Source organism: Lissotriton helveticus, chromosome 4_1 (assembly GCF_964261635.1).
Source record: "Lissotriton helveticus chromosome 4_1, aLisHel1.1, whole genome shotgun sequence".
NCBI classification, from domain to species: domain Eukaryota; kingdom Metazoa; phylum Chordata; class Amphibia; order Caudata; family Salamandridae; genus Lissotriton; species Lissotriton helveticus.
The window spans coordinates 1,109,260,609-1,109,277,688 of record NC_136063.1 but is presented as its reverse complement, the minus strand read 5'-3'; positions in this window follow the sequence as shown (position 1 = coordinate 1,109,277,688).

Below are 17,080 nucleotides of genomic sequence, written 5' to 3'. Positions count from 1 at the left end.
CGCCAAAGGGGGCCGTAGCAATCATTCCCGACCATGGTCGGGTGGCTGCAACAGCACCCGCCCGATCCGGACGCACCACAGGTACGGCGGGATACAGGCCTTGTGGGGCATAAGGGGGAGGTGGTCGAGTTTCCAACAATTCTTCCAATTCATCCCCTGTCTCTGGTCTAGCTACATAGCTTTTATCGGTCTCCAACCGAAACTGCCTATCCATCTGTTTGATATTCTTCTCTACTTTGTCTTTATCATATGCCATAGCTTTCTGTGTAACCGTCTGACCCGACTTCATCTTCCCCAGCTTCTCTTCCCTAATTTGTCGTCTTTTTGCTTCCTTCAACCATAAGTTCAAAGAATCAAACATTGACTGACGACTCTTTTTCATAAATAATTTATTCTGTATATAATTTATCTTTTTCTCATCAAAAGACCCCGTAAGAGGCCACTGTAAATCCAAATTATCCTTAGTATACTTATTCCACAGAGTGTTAAACAAAAGTGGCTGTAATCCATGTTTGGTGTACATGTCGAAACTGGGGCTGCCTTCGGGAGGGGCAGGCTGTCTTTCTTCGAGCCGCGTACCTCTCCGACAACAGCACCCAGAACATATTTAACTGAAACACGGCATTGCTCTTTTATTCTACTCGTTCCTTTCACATATAATCATACATACTCAATTGGACGCGTCCTCTCATAGTACTTCATTCATACATTCATTACAATAAAGTGCTGCAAAGCAGTGCAAGGCAATTAGTTCTCAAAACCTATTCAAATGCAAATGACGTCTTCAAATACGAACAGAGCCCGTCGACTCCTGTTCGGGGAATCGATTCAAAAGAATTCTAGACCAACAGATTCACAAAAAGAGGAAATCGTTAGAGTGCTCCGAGACCCTCAGATAGGTAAACCTCGAATTCTCTCACAGGGTACCCCACGGTCCCGTTCTGGTTGGGCCGGGTATCTGGACACGTCCCCAGACCCCTAGCTTACCCAGTCGCTCCCAGAGCTGTTCCAGAGAGAATTCGGCCAAGCGAGCAACACCGTACTCTGCCAAGGCATCAGAGGTAGTCTCAATTAATCATAAAACAAGTCAGCGAGGTCTCTACTCGTGCAGCCCCTTTGCCACACCGATAGATCCCCCTGATTCCCTCGTGGTCCGGCTTCCCCGGCCACTTTCAAATAAAAACAGTTAACTGTATATCCAAAAAGAAACACTTCCTCGAAGTGAGTCGTATCCAATTCAATTTCAAAGATCACTCACCTGGTGCACTCAGGTCAATTGCAGGTTCTCCACTGCCGATATCTAAACAGACTGACACAGTCTGTTCTTCTCTCGGGTTAAGCCCGTAGGACTCCGGCGTAGGGTCTTCAACCGCTGGGAGGGGTACTGGACTCGAGGGGGGAACGGCTTGCTTTCTTACCACAAACGGGTGTCTTAAATCAGGATCCTCTTTCTGTCCACCCACTCGGCCAGAACTCCTCCTTGTCCCGCTACTCCTGCTTACAGGAGGGGACGACCCTATCGCGGAGTCCCGGCGGAGTCGCCAACTGAAGGGATCAAATTAATTCTAACGGGTCACACTTACCAATAACACATATATCATTAGAGGATAACCAATAATTCAGTCGGCAATGGAGAAGGTTCAATCGTTTATTCATCAAAGACAAACCCTGACAGGGGAGCCCCGGTCTACACAACCACTAAGGTGCGCAGAGGAGACTGCTTACATATTCAAAGCACAAAGCATATATACGTTTCACACATCGAGAATGACACCCTACAAGGAAAAACACAGTTTGTCAGCAGGCCAAAAAGGAATACCCATATAAGGCACAATTGATTGCTACTATCCTAGGCTTCAGCTATTCCGGGGGCAGGTCAACCAGTTGCCTCCCGGTCTATCTAAAGCCGGGGAGGACAAGAACGGGTTTTGTGAGAATGTACGCATCCCACCAAGAAGGCAGGTGCGACCTTGAGTTTCCCTTGAGCTACCAGTTAGCAGACATCGACCATGGTTTGGCTGACGCCATGGATAAGAAAGAAAGGCATAGTCACGTGATTTCAGGGAAACCACATTTGCACACTGAGAAACGAAACAAAATGGCTCCAGCCGTGCCAATAGTACTATCACAGAGAAAGAGTGAATGCAGGTAACTAAATGAATGCACTTTATTCTAATCAATCGAATATATGTTTACAAGGAATATATTGGATATATTAGGCCAATAATATGTTTATTGCAAATTCGATCCCTACACTGGTGTACCCCCTACAGTGCCCTGCTTTGCCTTTTTCACAGGGGTGGTGTCTACAGTGCCCTTCTTTGCCTTTGTGCCAGGAGTGGTGTCTACAGTGCCCTGCTTTGCCTTTGTGCCAGGAGTGGTGTCTACAGTGCCCTGCTTTGCCTTTTTCACAGGGGTGGTGTCTACAGTGCCCTGCTTTGCCTTTTTCACAGGGGTGGTGTCTACAGTGCCCTGCTTTGCCTTTGTGCCAGGAGTGGTGTCTACAGTGCGCTGCTTTGCCTTTGTGCCAGAAGTGGTGTCTACAGTGCCCTCCTTTGCCTTTGTGCCAGGAGTGGTGTCTACAGTGCCCTGCTTTTACTTTTTCACAGGGGTGGTGTCTACAGTGCCCTCTTCCACCTGCTTCAATGGACTCGGAATTGGGGTAGATGTGGTGGGTGGATGTGTCCCTGTGCTCTTCCTAGGTGTACCCCTGATATGCAACACCTCCTCAGTGGACACAGACACTGCATGGGTAGGTCTGTGTGAAGTTGCAGTGACAGGAGAGTCATTTGCTGGTGATGCCTCTGCGGCATGTGAGCCTGATGTCAGCCTCATTGATCCCCTGGCCTTGGTCTTTCCTGACTGGCTCTTGTCTGTGCATTGTAGGGTGGCCCTGCTCTTCAGTGGGGATGGTGTCTGTGGGCGGGAGTGCCTGGATTGTGTCTGTTGTGTTCTCCTTGTGCTGTATCTTTTTGGTGACGCAGGCGAACTGTGGTCACTGTCACCTGATGTGGCCACTGACTGGGGGGTGGACAAAGGCACCTGAGCTGCAATAGGAGCATGTGCCTGTTGAATGGCTGACGTCACTGTGGATGACAACGCCTGGACTGTACGGTGTAGCCCACCCACGTCAGAGTGTATGCCCTCCATGTATGCAACCACCTGGCCTAATTTCTTGTCATGGTCACTGAAGGCATTGAGCAGGGCGGTCTGGCCCACACAGAGCTGGCGCAGGAGCTCTATACACTCTGCACTGAGGGCAGCTGGGGGGAAAGGTGCAGGGGCAGCGGTGCCAGGTGTGAATGTCACTCGTCCCCTCTTAGTGACACGGATACGGGCAGCTCCTGAGGAGGTGGATGAGAGGGTGGGACATGGCCGCTGGGTTGTAGATGATGATGCAGACTCCCCATCCCCTGTGCCTGCCAACATGGATGCATCCCCGCTGGCATCAGATGATGTGCTACTCTGTGTCTCAGCCACGGATTCCTCCTGCATACTTCTGTCCCCCTCAGATGCGCTGGTGGGCTCTGTGTCACTGGCCTCCGCTGCAGCTGTAGTGCTACTCTCACCACCACTGGTTTCTGTCTCATTTCCCTCCATGGTCTCTTGTGAATTTGCATGAGAGAGAGAAACAGGGTTGTGTTAGTGTCATCATCTGGTCACACAAATTCAAAGCAATGCAGTACAGGAGAGGTCCAAATGTACATGGTAAGCACCACACCCTGCAATCACTGTGCAGCTTCTCACAACATAGACCACACCACTGCCTGCAACGCTGAAAATCTGCCATGAGTGAGGCATGTTGATGCCACACAGCACTACACCCTGCCCCTACATGAAGTGTGCCCCACACACAACTTGGCCTGCCCACACCTTGGGACATGATGAGGGTACAACACTTGTTACCACTTACTGACCTTCAGGGAACAGGAGGGGAAAACACACACACCTATTAGGACATCACAGTCCACAATGCCACGTAGACCATAGCAAGCACCATGTGTTAATCTGGGGCACATTATTTGCAGATGTTGGGGCACCAACGATCTTGGTGCAGGCAAAGTCGGCATGCATGAATTCACACTCAGCAAGTGGACACTGCTGTTCACCCCATAGTATATCACCCACACCATCCCAACGCTGAATGACCATGTGGAGCCCAACACATCAGGCAATGGGAAAGTACAGCAGGGAGTATCCGCCCAGTAAGGCCACTGGATTCGAGATAGCCTGGCTGATGAGGATTATGAATCCGAAACCGGTCCCAGGATGCTTCTTTCCAGTCCAGGGAAGACATGGCTTGGCAGTTCGGGCTGGACGTTCCCATGAGGCACAGGGTCAGACTGATTTGCATATGGCCATGTCTGAACTGGGGTGGCTGAGTGAGCTAAAGAATGGTGATGGATTAAACCCAGATCGGTTGACTGGGGGTGAGTGTTTGATTTTCCCGAACGCTCCATCCCTCATCCCCTTTTGTATCGCTTTGTTCGCCCTAAGTGTGGCAGGGTATGCTCAGACGTGAGTCCCTTGCTCACTTGGCCACTGGATTCAAGATAGCCTGGCTGATGAGGATTATGAATCCGAAACTGGTCCCAGGATGCTTGTTTCCGGTCTAGGGAAGACATGGCTTGGCAGTTCGGGCTGGACGTTCCCATGAGGCACAGGGTCAGACTGATTTGCATATGGCCATGTCTGAACTGGGGTGGTTGAGTGAGCTAAAGAATGGTGATGGATTAAACCCAGATCGGTTGACTGGGGGTGAGTGTTTGATTTGCCCGAACGCTCCGTCCATCTTCCCCTTTTGCATCGCTTTGTTCGCCCTAAATGTGGCAGGGTATGCTCAGACGTGAGTCCCTTGCTCACTTGGCCACTGGATTCAAGGTAGCCTGGCTGATGAGGATTATGAATCCGAAACCGGTCCCAGGATGCTTGTTTCCGGTCCGGTCCAGGGAAGACATGGCTTGGCAGTTCGGGCTGGACGTTCCCATGAGGCACAGGGTCAGACTGATTTGCATATGGCCATGTCTGAACTGGGGTGGCTGAGTGAGCTAAAGAATGGTGATGGATTAAACCCAGATCGGTTGACTGGGGGTGAGTGTTTGATTTGCCCGAACGCTCCGTCCATCATCCCCTTTTGTATCGCTTTGTTCGCCCTAAGTGTGGCAGGGTATGCTCAGACGTGAGTCCCTTGCTCACTTGGCCACTGGATTCAAGATAGCCTGGCTGATGAGGATTATGAATCCGAAACCGGTCCCAGGATGCTTGTTTCCGGTCCAGGGAAGACATGGCTTGGCAGTTCGGGCTGGACGTTCCCATGAGGCACAGGGTCAGACTGATTTGCATATGGCCATGTCTGAACTGGGGTGGCTGAGTGAGCTAAAGAATGGTGATGGATTAAACCCAGATCGGTTGACTGGGGGTGAGTGTTTGATTTGCCCAAACGCTCCGTCCATCATCCCCTTTTGTATCGCTTTGTTCGCCCTAAGTATGGCAGGGTATGCTCAGACGTGAATCCCTTGCTCACTTGGCCACTGGATTCAAGATAGCCTGACTGAAGAGGATTATGAATCCGAAACCGGTCCCAGGATGCTTGTTTCCGGTCCAGGGAATACATGGCTTGGCAGTTCGGGCTGGACGTTCCCATGAGGCACAGGGTCAGACTGATTTGCATATGGCCATGTCTGAACTGGGGTGGCTGAGTGAGCTATAGAATGGTGATGGATTAAACCCAGATCGGTTGACTGGGGGTGAGTGTTTGATTTGCCTGAACGCTCTGTCCATCATCCCCTTTTGTATCGCTCAGTAAGGCCAGGGTGGCACAATACCCGATACAAGCACACATCACAGCAGCCACTCACATGACACAGCACAGCACAGCAACACACGCACATCACATGGCTCACCGCTGCCACAGGCCCTGTACACATGCATCCACTCCAAGCAAAAATCACGATCCCCAGAAACTCACCAGCCCTGGCCTGCTTGCCATGCTCCTTCAGAAGTGCATCCAGGTCTGGATGAGTCACTGCCAAGATGCAGGCCTTCACTGGAGTCATGCTGCGCCGTGCCAAACGCCCTGTGCGTGGTAGCATCCCCAATGTCATCTCAGCCACGGTTTTTGCAAGCCGACTGATGTCATCCACCTCTTGTGGCAGTGTGTGCGTCGGCGGTTGGATACCCCCAGGGCTCGCACCTTTGCCGCAATGGCCCTCCACATGGCCTTACGCTGGTTCACCTTGAGCTGCATGTATGAGAGGAAAGAAGGGTTAATGACCAGTTCCACATTGTCACGTACCAACATCTATCAGTACAGTAGCAAGACCCAGACTCAGGACCTATTGTAACCTCCCTCCCTCCAAAACTGGGGGACCCCTCACAAGGGCAGTTTGCATGGCCCACACAGATGTGATTGCATGCACACATTGGGGCGTATAGGGTACAGGATAATCTCACAAATGCAAGATGCCTCAACATTTTATGCATCAACAGAAGTGTGTAAGTCTGCAATTACACAGGGCACAGATGTGGCATTTGTATTAATCATTGTGAAGGAAGTGGTGCAAGGAACATGTGAGTCTGGTGGTGTTTATCGTTTGTTTGGGCAGCCACTGCTCCGACTCCCTGGGTCACACTGAGTCAGACAACAGGGGCACACAGAAATACTCACACAATCAAGTAATGTCCTGGCACCTACATGGCAAACATTTGTTGGCTCTGTATGGCTGACAATGTAACACTCCCCACTCACACATACAGGTACAGGCATGGAGAAGACTGACATTGTGACACACACACTCCCTCGCCCTGGAGACAGCTTGTCTGTCAGTGTTTGACACAACCCCACACCCTCAGGCATATACTGCAGCAGCACAACTACACGTCTGACACCCCCCCTGCCCGACAGCCACCTTCATGGTGACTTACCACGACATTGGGGCCACCAAACAGCCTTGGGTACTGTGCCAGCACCTCGTCCACAAGGACCTCTAGCTCCTCGCTGGTGAATGGACTGGCACGGATCTTCTCTGTCCTTGCCATCCCTGTGCACATGGAACTCCTGTGGTGGAATTGAGTGGTGAGGGCTCCCAGGCAGCAGGCACAGGAGGCAGCAGCAGGAGAGGGTCCCAGGCAGCAGGCTCTTCAGGCAGCAGCAGGAGAGGGTCCTAGGCAGCAGGCTCAGGAGGCAGCAGCAGGAGAGGGTCCCAGGCAGCAGGCTCAGGAAGCAGCAGCAGGAGAGGGTCCCAGGCAGCAGGCTCAGGAGGCAGCAGCAGGAGAGGGTCCCAAGCAGCAGGCTCAGAAGGCAGCAGCAGTAGAGGGTCCCAGGCAGCAGGCTCTTCAGGCAGCAGCAGGAGCGGGTCCCAGGCAGCAGGCTCGGGAGGCAGCAGCAGGAGAGGGTCCCAGGCAGCAGGCTCAGGAGGCAGCAGCAGGAGAGGGTCCCTGGCAGCAGGCTCTTCAGGCAGCAGCAGGAGAGGGTCCCAGGCAGCAGGCTCAGGAGGCAGCAGCAGGAGAGGGTCCCAGGCAACAGGCTCTTCAGGCAGCAGCAGGAGAGGGTCCCAGGCAGCAGGATCAGGAGGCAGCAGCAGGAGAGGGTCCCAGGCAGCAGGCTCTTCAGGCAGCAGCAGGAGAGGGTTCCAGGCAGCAGGCTCCGGAGGCAGCAGCAGGTGAGGGTCCCAGGCAGCAGGCTCTGTGAGCTGTGGAAATGTGAGGCTCACTCCCACAAACATATAGCCCCCTGGGGTCGTCTGTAAGCTGCAAAGCAGCACCAATTGCTTGTCCAGGTCTGCCTCTTTCAAAATCATCCAATGACTGCCTACGCGCTGGCGGAGCATACCTTCCGCGACTTTCAAATGTGCATCATGCCACCGCGATCATCGCTCCCATTGGCTGTAGGCAATGCTCCATGGCGGTGATGGTCCACGGGTGCCCGGGGTGCGCTACCGCGGTGGTTCATCATTCAAAATCATCCAATGACCGCCTACGCGCTGGCGGAGCACACCTTCCGCGACTTTCAAATGTGCATCATGCCACCGCGATCATCGCTCCCATTGGCTGTAGGCAATGCTCCATGGTGGTGATGGTCCGCGGGTGCCCGGGGTGCGCTACCGCGGTGGTGCATCATTCAAAATCATCCAATGACCGCCTACGCACTGGCGGAGCATGCCAACCGCCATGTACAACTCTCCATATGCCAATGGCTTCCGCACTTGTGAAGGGGGTGGTGCTGGTGTCACACCGCCGGGGACAGGCGGTAGGTACCGCGATTCATGCGGCAGAGCTTGCCCACCGCCATGTACAACTGATGCCTATGGCTTCCGCACTTGTGAAGGGGGTGGTGCTGGTGTCACACCGCCGGGGACAGGCGGTAGGTACCGCGATTCATGCGGCGGAGCTTGCCCACCGCCATGTACAACTGTCCATATGCCAATGGCTTCCGTACTTGTGAAGGGGGTGGTGCTGGTGTCACACCGCCGGGGACAGGCGTTAGGTACCGCGATTCATGCGGCGGAGCTTGCCAACCGTCATGTACAACTGTCCATATGCCAATGGCTTCCGCACTTGTGATGGGGGTGGTGCCGCCGGGGACAGGCGGTAGGTACCGCGATTTCCATTACCACTAATGGCTATGTCAATCCTGAAGAGTGTATCAGTACACAGCAGCAACATGGTAAAGGGCACATCATTGTACACACAATGCCATACTACCATGTCATCCACAGTCGTACGCACGTTATGTGTGACACACTTTGGTCTGTGCTCCCTGCCATGTTACTTATGCACTTAATGGCTGATGATGCTTGACACTCTTGAGCTTGTGTTCATGAAGTGGTACAAATCCATTAGTTGTGGGTCAGTGATGACCTTCACAAGGCTTGTGTCACAGCATTGGATCGTATCAGACTGGTGCATTCACAACAGCTCATTCACACAACTGAACGTTTTCCTGATACTGTGATCATTGTGTTGATGGATGTGTGCAGAGTTTACATGATGCATTGAGGTGTGACAGGTACAGCAGATGGGTATGATACAGACATGGTCATTTCTAAAACATTGGCGGATGTTGCTGCACCTTGCCTGCACATGTGAATTGTGTTCTCCAGTATGTGTGCATTGACATTCTCCGATGAGTTTGTGTCACTTGTGTATTGACAGTGGAGAGGTGTGCCCTCTGTGTGTATCACAAGGCCAGCCATGTCACCTGGTGTGCCATGCATCTCTCAAGCTGTCGTTTTTTTCCCATTACATCATTGATGGTATGTGCTGTGGCCATCTCATGATGGTTGTCACTGACATTTTATATTTTACTTCTGTACTAGGAGGAGGCCAAATCTCCTACGTCACCTGACAGTGCTGGAGGACATGGAGAATGAGGCATTAATACGGAAATTCCGCCTGGATAGACCAACACTGAAGATCGTGTGTGATCTATTGGAGCCTCACCTGCAGCCTCGCCGTCACTATCCAACGGCATTCACACCCACATACAAGGTGATGGCAGCACTCCACTTTTTTGCAACAGGTTCCTTCCAGGAGACAGTGGCTAACGCTGGAGGGATGTCACAGCCCATGTTCAGCATGGTGCTGAGGGATGTTCTTGCAGCCATGAGGCTCTATCGGAATCGCTACATCCATTTCCCTCGGGGAGGAGAATTGGCTGCCATGAAGGGGGACTTCTATCCCCTTGGGCGCATCCCACATGTTGTTGGTGCCATCGATTGCACCCATGTAGGTCTGGTGGCACCACAGGCGACGGAGCACATATATAGGAACCACAAACATTATCATTCCATCAATGTGCAGGTGGTGGGCCTTGCAGACATGACCATTTCTCATGTGTGTGCAAAATATCCTGGCTCTGCGCATGATTCGTTCATCATGAGGAACAGCATGGTGGCACGCATGATGGAGAATCTGCATCCCGAGCGTGCTTGGATTGTGGGTGAGTATGCCTACTGATATGGCGTGCTGTGTGTTACCTGATGCACTCTGGCTGTGCAACATTGCAATGGGTGTTTGTCATTCACAGGTGACTCTGCATATCCCAGTCGGCCATGGCTGTTGAGCCTCCTCAGGAATCCCAGGAGCCCGGCTGACATCCGCTACAATGACACCCATGGCAGGACCAGACGGGTAATCGAACGCACTTTTGGCCTGCTGAAGTCAAGGTTCCGCTGCCTTGACAGGACCGGAGGTGCACTGGCATACTCACCTGGGAAGGTGTGCAAGATCGTTGTGGCATGCTGTATGCTGCACAACCTGGCCACCCACAAGAGGGTCCCCCTACTCCTGGACGATGGTGAGGAACCAAGGCCACCACCCGCTCATGGACCTGAGTCCAGTGATGAGGACAGTGAAGAGGATGAAGGAGTAGACCTGCACCAGAAGCTCATCGACCGCTACTTCACTTGAAGGTGGGTGACGAGGTACAACGTGTACATTGTCTGGTGTGGTTGCTGTTGTTGTGAAGGGCTATGCACGGATGTAACAGACAGGCACACGTTCTGTCACCTGTGTGTGGTAAAAGTGACATTGATGTTCCATACGTGTTGACAGTCCTGTTCAATGAGATGCAAGAGTAGAGTTCACATGGATGTGGTGACACAGTCCAACAGACAGGTGCCATTGCCAAGGAAATGTGGGTAAAGACAGTCCAAACAGTCAATGCAGTGGGGAAGAGGGTTGCCATCAGGGTTGGCTCCGTGACTGGCGTGTGGCAGGTGCTTTGCCTCCGGAGACTCCCAAGCTCTTCTTTGGACGCCCCTAGATCTTTTTGGCGGTGGGGGCCCTGCTGAATGGCCAGCAGCGTGCAGGGACTCGTCCCTCTCTGTTGGCGCAGGGGAGGATGGTGCACTGTCATCCTGCGGCACAACAGGAGGGGACTCAGGTGGTTGGGACACAGGCCTGTCCCTCTGCAACGCCACTTGGTGGCCCATGAGGTCCACCATCTGTCCAAGGCGGTTGTCAATGGACCTCATCAGCAGGATGAGCTCCCTTAATAGTTCATCCGACCGGCCACTTTGTCCCTCTTGGTATGCCTCCACTACTCTGGCTAAGTGGTCCAGGGATGGTGTCCACTCCTCCCGAGGTCTGTTGGTGACCCTGGCCCTCCCACCTGCTCTGCTGCCACGGACCTCTTGCCTTGCCACTGTGGGTCCACGCACTCTCTCCCTGCCCTCCACAGTTGTTGCTGTGGGCTGGTCATCCCCTGGGACAGGGAGGGTGCTGCAGGTGGTACTGGTGGTACTAGTGGTAGTGACGGTGGCTGTGGTGGTGGCTGCGGTGGAGGCAGAGGCCGTGACAGCAGGGGTCTGCTGCGCTGTTGTTGCAGCAGACATGGTGGTGGGGAGGATGGGGGCCTGGAACCTCTGGGTCTGTGGCACACCAGATGGGCCGGGCTGGAGCTCGTCGTCCAAACTGTCCTGGGTCTCCGCATCTGAGAGTCCATGTGCCGGGGGTGGAGACTGGCTCTGCTGGTTTGTGTGGTCCTCAGCAGTGAGTTCTTCATCACCTGTGGAGTAGATGGGGAATGGTCAGTGTTGGGCACTGTGCAAGTATTGTCTCAGCTGGGTGTAGTGGACTGTCTGTACACTACACAAATATGAATTCTGCAGTAGTACAATTCATGGCAACAGTGTGTGTAATTTCATGTTGCAGAGGAACATCATTTACTGATACATGTTGGAAGTCAATGCATTGCATGCAATTGTTGCTGCGTTTCGGGATACAGGTCTCCCACACACACATCAGGAAGAGTTAAGATAGCTACCTACCTGTTAAGTGAGGGTGAGGAGTGCAATGGCTGACACTTGCTCCTGGGTGGGGGAGGCCTCCATGCTGCGGGAGTGTGGGCCAGGGGGCATGCTGGGAGTAGTGATACAGGCCTCCCTCCCCCAAACACCCTCCAAGTGCAGATGGCTACCTACCTGTAAGTTTGTTTGTTAACAGTGCAATGGCTGACACTTGCTCCTGGGCGGGGGAGCCCTCCATGCTGCGGGAGTGTGGGCCAGGGGGCATGCTGGGAGTAGTGATACAGGCCTCCCTCCCCCAAACACCCTCCAAGTACAGATGGCTACCTACCTGTAAGTTTGTTTGTTAACAGTGCAATGGCTGACACTTGCTCCTGGGTGGGGGAGGCCTCCATGCTGCGGAAGTGTGGGCCAGGGGGCATGGTGGGAGTGGTAGTGCTGGCCTCCCTCCCTCCCCCATACAGGCCTCCTGAGCAAGAAGGCTAGCTACCTGTTGGGTGAGGGTGGACAGTGTAATGGTGTTAAGGTATTGCAAGGAAGTACTTGTCAGTATGTTATTTGGCATTTGTTTGTACTTACCAGCCTCCGCTCCCCCGGCTACTCCTGTGAGACTCTCAGGCAGCAGTATGGCAAACACCTTCTCCTCCCATGGTGTGAATGTTTTCGGTGGGATGGGAGGGCCACTGCCAGTCACATTCGCCAACGTCCAGTTCTTACTCCTCCTCTCCTTGACAACCCTCTTGAGATCATGCCACCGCTTCATGATCTCCTTCCTGGATCTTGGGGTGGTCCCTACTGCATTCACCCTTTGGACTATCCTTTCCCACATTTGTGTCCTTGTGGCTAATGGTGTCTGTTGGACCAGGCTACCAAACAGTTGTGGCTCTACTCTCACAATCTCATTGACCATAACTGTCAACTCACTGTCGGTGAATTTGGGCATTTTTTGAGTTGTCATTGTGTGTGGTGGTGGAGGTGTTTGTGTGTGCAGGGGTGTGGGTGCACAGGAATGGTGTTGAGGTGTGAGATGTGTTGTGTGCTGGGGGATTATTTGTGCTGGTGTACAGGTGGTGGTGATGGTGGTGGTGGTGGATGTGTGTGTGTGCTGTGCTCTTTTGCCTCTCCTGTTAGTTGTGGGGTATGGCCTTCTAATCTGGAGTGTTGCAAAGGATTGTGGTTAGTGAAGGGGGTGGCTTTATACTCAGCTGTGTGGGTGTGTCCAAGTGGATTTTGGGTGTCAGGTGTGTTGTGGGATTTTTCCAGGGTATTTTCGTATATTTTTTCTTTATTTTTTATATTTTTATGTGTGTTATTTATTTTGGGGACATGGCTGATTTTATTTGTGCACTGTTTGGCATCACTGCGGTGTTTTGGCATCGTTCGGCATGAATTTCATGTACCATCCGCTGCGGTGTCTATGCTGCAGCTCTTCCGCTATTTTTCCCATTCACTCCTGTGTGCGACTGCGGCGGTCGGTGACAGCGGTTCCGGCCGCGACACCCTCGGGTATATCCTAATTTCCCGTGCGGTATGTCCGCTGTCCTTGTGGCGGGTTGTTGCTTTTACGCAGCTTTTCCAACAGCCGCGGTCGATTTTTGGCCATCACCGCCCGCGTCGGATGGCTTTGCATCTCCCGGTACCGCCGCGGTCGGTCTTTAGTGGAAGTTGATCCTAATGTGGCCGCCGGTGTATCCGCGGTGCAGGTTGGTTTCCGCATCCATGGCGGTCGGGGTGGTTTTCTGCACACTATCCTAAAGACCCCCTTAGTCTATTTCTATCTTGGCATGGATAGCACTGTGCTAATCCTATGCTTAAAAACTTTGATAGAAAAGCAGACATTTGAGGTGAGCAGATCTAGAGTGTTGCTGGTGTTGAGAGTGCTCTATACAGGAGCTGCTTTCCACCTAAACCTGAGAACTACCCAGAGTTCTCTGCTTCTTTTTTGCATAATTTATTCGTCACTCTATGCCTGAAAGGGTATTTATTTGACATATATATATATATATATATATATATATATATATATATATATATATATATATATATATATATATATATATATATACATATATATATATAAATACATACATATAAAAATAAAAAATAAACTGCAAATAAATCAAAAATATTTCTAATTTAATTGTACATAACAAGTAAACAATATGTAAAAATATGTGTTACTAAAAATATATTACAATGTGTATACATTTATAAATATTTAAACAGTAGAAAATTACATACACAAACACATATTAATAATATATATTTAACCAGTGTTAAAAAAATGTAAACTCTATAAATAATAAATATACTATTCCCACCATAATGTATACAACAGTAGAGAAAGCGGTAAACTCAGGTGGTGTGAAATTTACTATTCCCACTCCAGTCTGTGCAACAGTAGGGAAAGCTCTGGACTCCGAAAGGGTCAACATTACTATTCCCCCTCCAGTCGGTGCAACAGTAGGGAAAGCATAAATGTACTATTCCAACTCCAGTCTGTGCAACAGTAGAGAAAGCATTGGACTTGGAAGGGGTAACATTGACTATTCCCACTCCAGTAGAGAGAGTAGTTCACTTAAAAAAATAACATGTGTTAAGACCTCTATTAAATAACAAAAAATAAAAATATTTAAATAAACAAATTATATCTGTAAACTTTAACAAAAACTAAAGAAATTACATAATTATTATCATGTTTAATAATTATTATCAATTAAAACAAATAATATTAATGTAATTAAAATACTACACTATATTCTCACAATCATAACACCCCAAAAATAAAATGTAATTGAAATTAAAAAGCATAACACAATCAACATGTAATGTAATACCACCATTTTAAATAAAAAATACATAATTGTAACTATATTATTACTTAAATAATGTCCCACCCAATTCATCTACAAACTAAACAATACACACCTAAAATATAATTTAACATATATGACAATTTCACAATTTACCTAATTTTCAATTAAATAGTGAATCATTAACAATAAATAATCAATAAAATATTTCCTACATAACTTCTCACCCTGTACCCCTAAAATCCCAACAACCCACGCCTAAAATATATCTTCTCACTCCAGTCTGTACAACAGTAGGGGAAGCATTGGACTGAGGAGGGGTAACATTTACTATTCTCACTCCAGTCTGTACAACAGAAGGCAAAGTATTGCACTCAGGAGGGGTAAAAATTACTATTCCCATGCCAGTCGGTGAAACAGCGGGGAAAGCATTGGATTGTGGTGGTATCAAATGTATTATTCCACTCCAGTCTGTGCAACAGTAGGGAAAGCATTGGACTCAGGAGGGGTATAATTTTCTATTCCCACTCCAGTCAGTGCAACAGTAGAGAAAGCATTGAACTCAGGAGCAGTACAAATTACTATTCCCTCTCCAGTTGGTGCATCAGTAGGGAAAACATTGGACTCAGGAGGGGTAAAATTAACTATTCCCACTCCAGTTGGTGCGACAGTAGAGAGAGTAGTTCACTTCATGCTAATACATTATTTTAACAACTCTATTAAATAAAAAAATATATACATATTTAAATTAAGAAATGATATGTCAAAACTTTAACAAAAATGTAAGAAATTACATTAATATTACAATGTTTAATAATTATTATCAATTAAACACATATTATTAATGTAATTAAAATACCATTTCCTACTTAACTTCTCACCCTGTACCCCTAAAATCCCAACAACCCATGCCTAAAATATATCTTCTCACTGCAGTCTGTGCAACAGTAAGGGAAGCATTGGACTGAGGAGGGTTAACATTTACTATTCTCACTCCAGTCTGTACAACAGAAAGGGAAGTATTGCACTCAGGATTGGTAAAAATTACTTTCACAAAAATTTAAGAAATTACATAATTATTACAATGTTTAATAATTATTATCAATTAAAACAAATAATATTAATGTAATTAAAATACCACACTATAGTCTCAGACTCAAAACAACAAACAAATAAAATGCAATTGAAATTAAAAAGCATAATGCAATTAACATATAATGTAATAAATAACACAATTTTTAGTAAATAATAATTCATTTTAAATGTATTATTTCTTAAAAAAACTTTCCACCCTGTGTATTAACAAGCTAAACAATACACACCTAAAATATAACTTAGCAAATATGATAATTTCACAATTTACATAATAATCAATTAAATAATGAATAACAAATTAATAATTAATTATCAATACATTATTTCCTAATTAACTTCCCACCCTGCATCCCTAAAATCCCAATAACCCACACCTAAAATATATCTTAAAAATTATCATATTTACACAATTTACATTATTAGATACAATAAAACAATTAACAATAATTACCTAATAATAACTTAATTATCTTTAACTTCCTACCCTTTACACATACAAACCCAACAACCTGCAACTGATATATAACTTACAAAATATCATAATTACACAATTTATATAATTAATATCAATTAAACAATTGATATTAATTAACTGATAAATAACTTTTTTTAAATTAGCTTCCTACCCTTTTTCCCCTACAAACCCAACAATCAGCACCTGATATATGATATCTTAATTAAAAAATATACATAATAAATTATCAAGCAATTAACATTCATGATTAAATAATTATAATTATTGACCTTCCCATCCTTTACCCCTACAAGCCCCACAACACAGACCAAAAATATCAATAAAATATTTAATGAATTAAACAATATACATAATTAATAATAATTACAAAGTAATTATTCATTAATTTCAATCAATCAATCAAAGAATCTTTATTTCGGCAGAATGCCATAAAAGAAAACAGCAGTACTACCTAAAAACAGTGCAAATATATAACAATAAAAAATAGTACAATTAATAGCAGCAAATTGATCATCAGGCAAATTGAATCAGTTCATACAAACACGACACAGAAAAAACGTACAGTAGTTAAAAAAAAGAAATTTCATATTTAAGTTAAAAAACAACATAAAAAGACAATATGTAACCGTGTGCAAACCCTGCTTAAGTACAGGCAATTAGGAGCCTGCGCTTATGCCACATGGCAGCCAAACATTTTGAAACAGCACATACGGTCGGACCAGTTGTGTCGGTTTTAAGTATTCTAAATGCATGCATACATTGTTTAAAGGCTAGGTTTTTACATAGCGGAACAAGCCAGTAATTCCTAGCCTCCGAATACCCTGTGCAAAAAACAGCACGTGTAATTCACTTTCAGTGTCACATTCGCAAGCAGGACAATTTTTCGGAGCAGAAGATGACCACCTGCTAGTAAGAGCTCGCAGCGGAAGTACACCATGCCTCCACTGAAC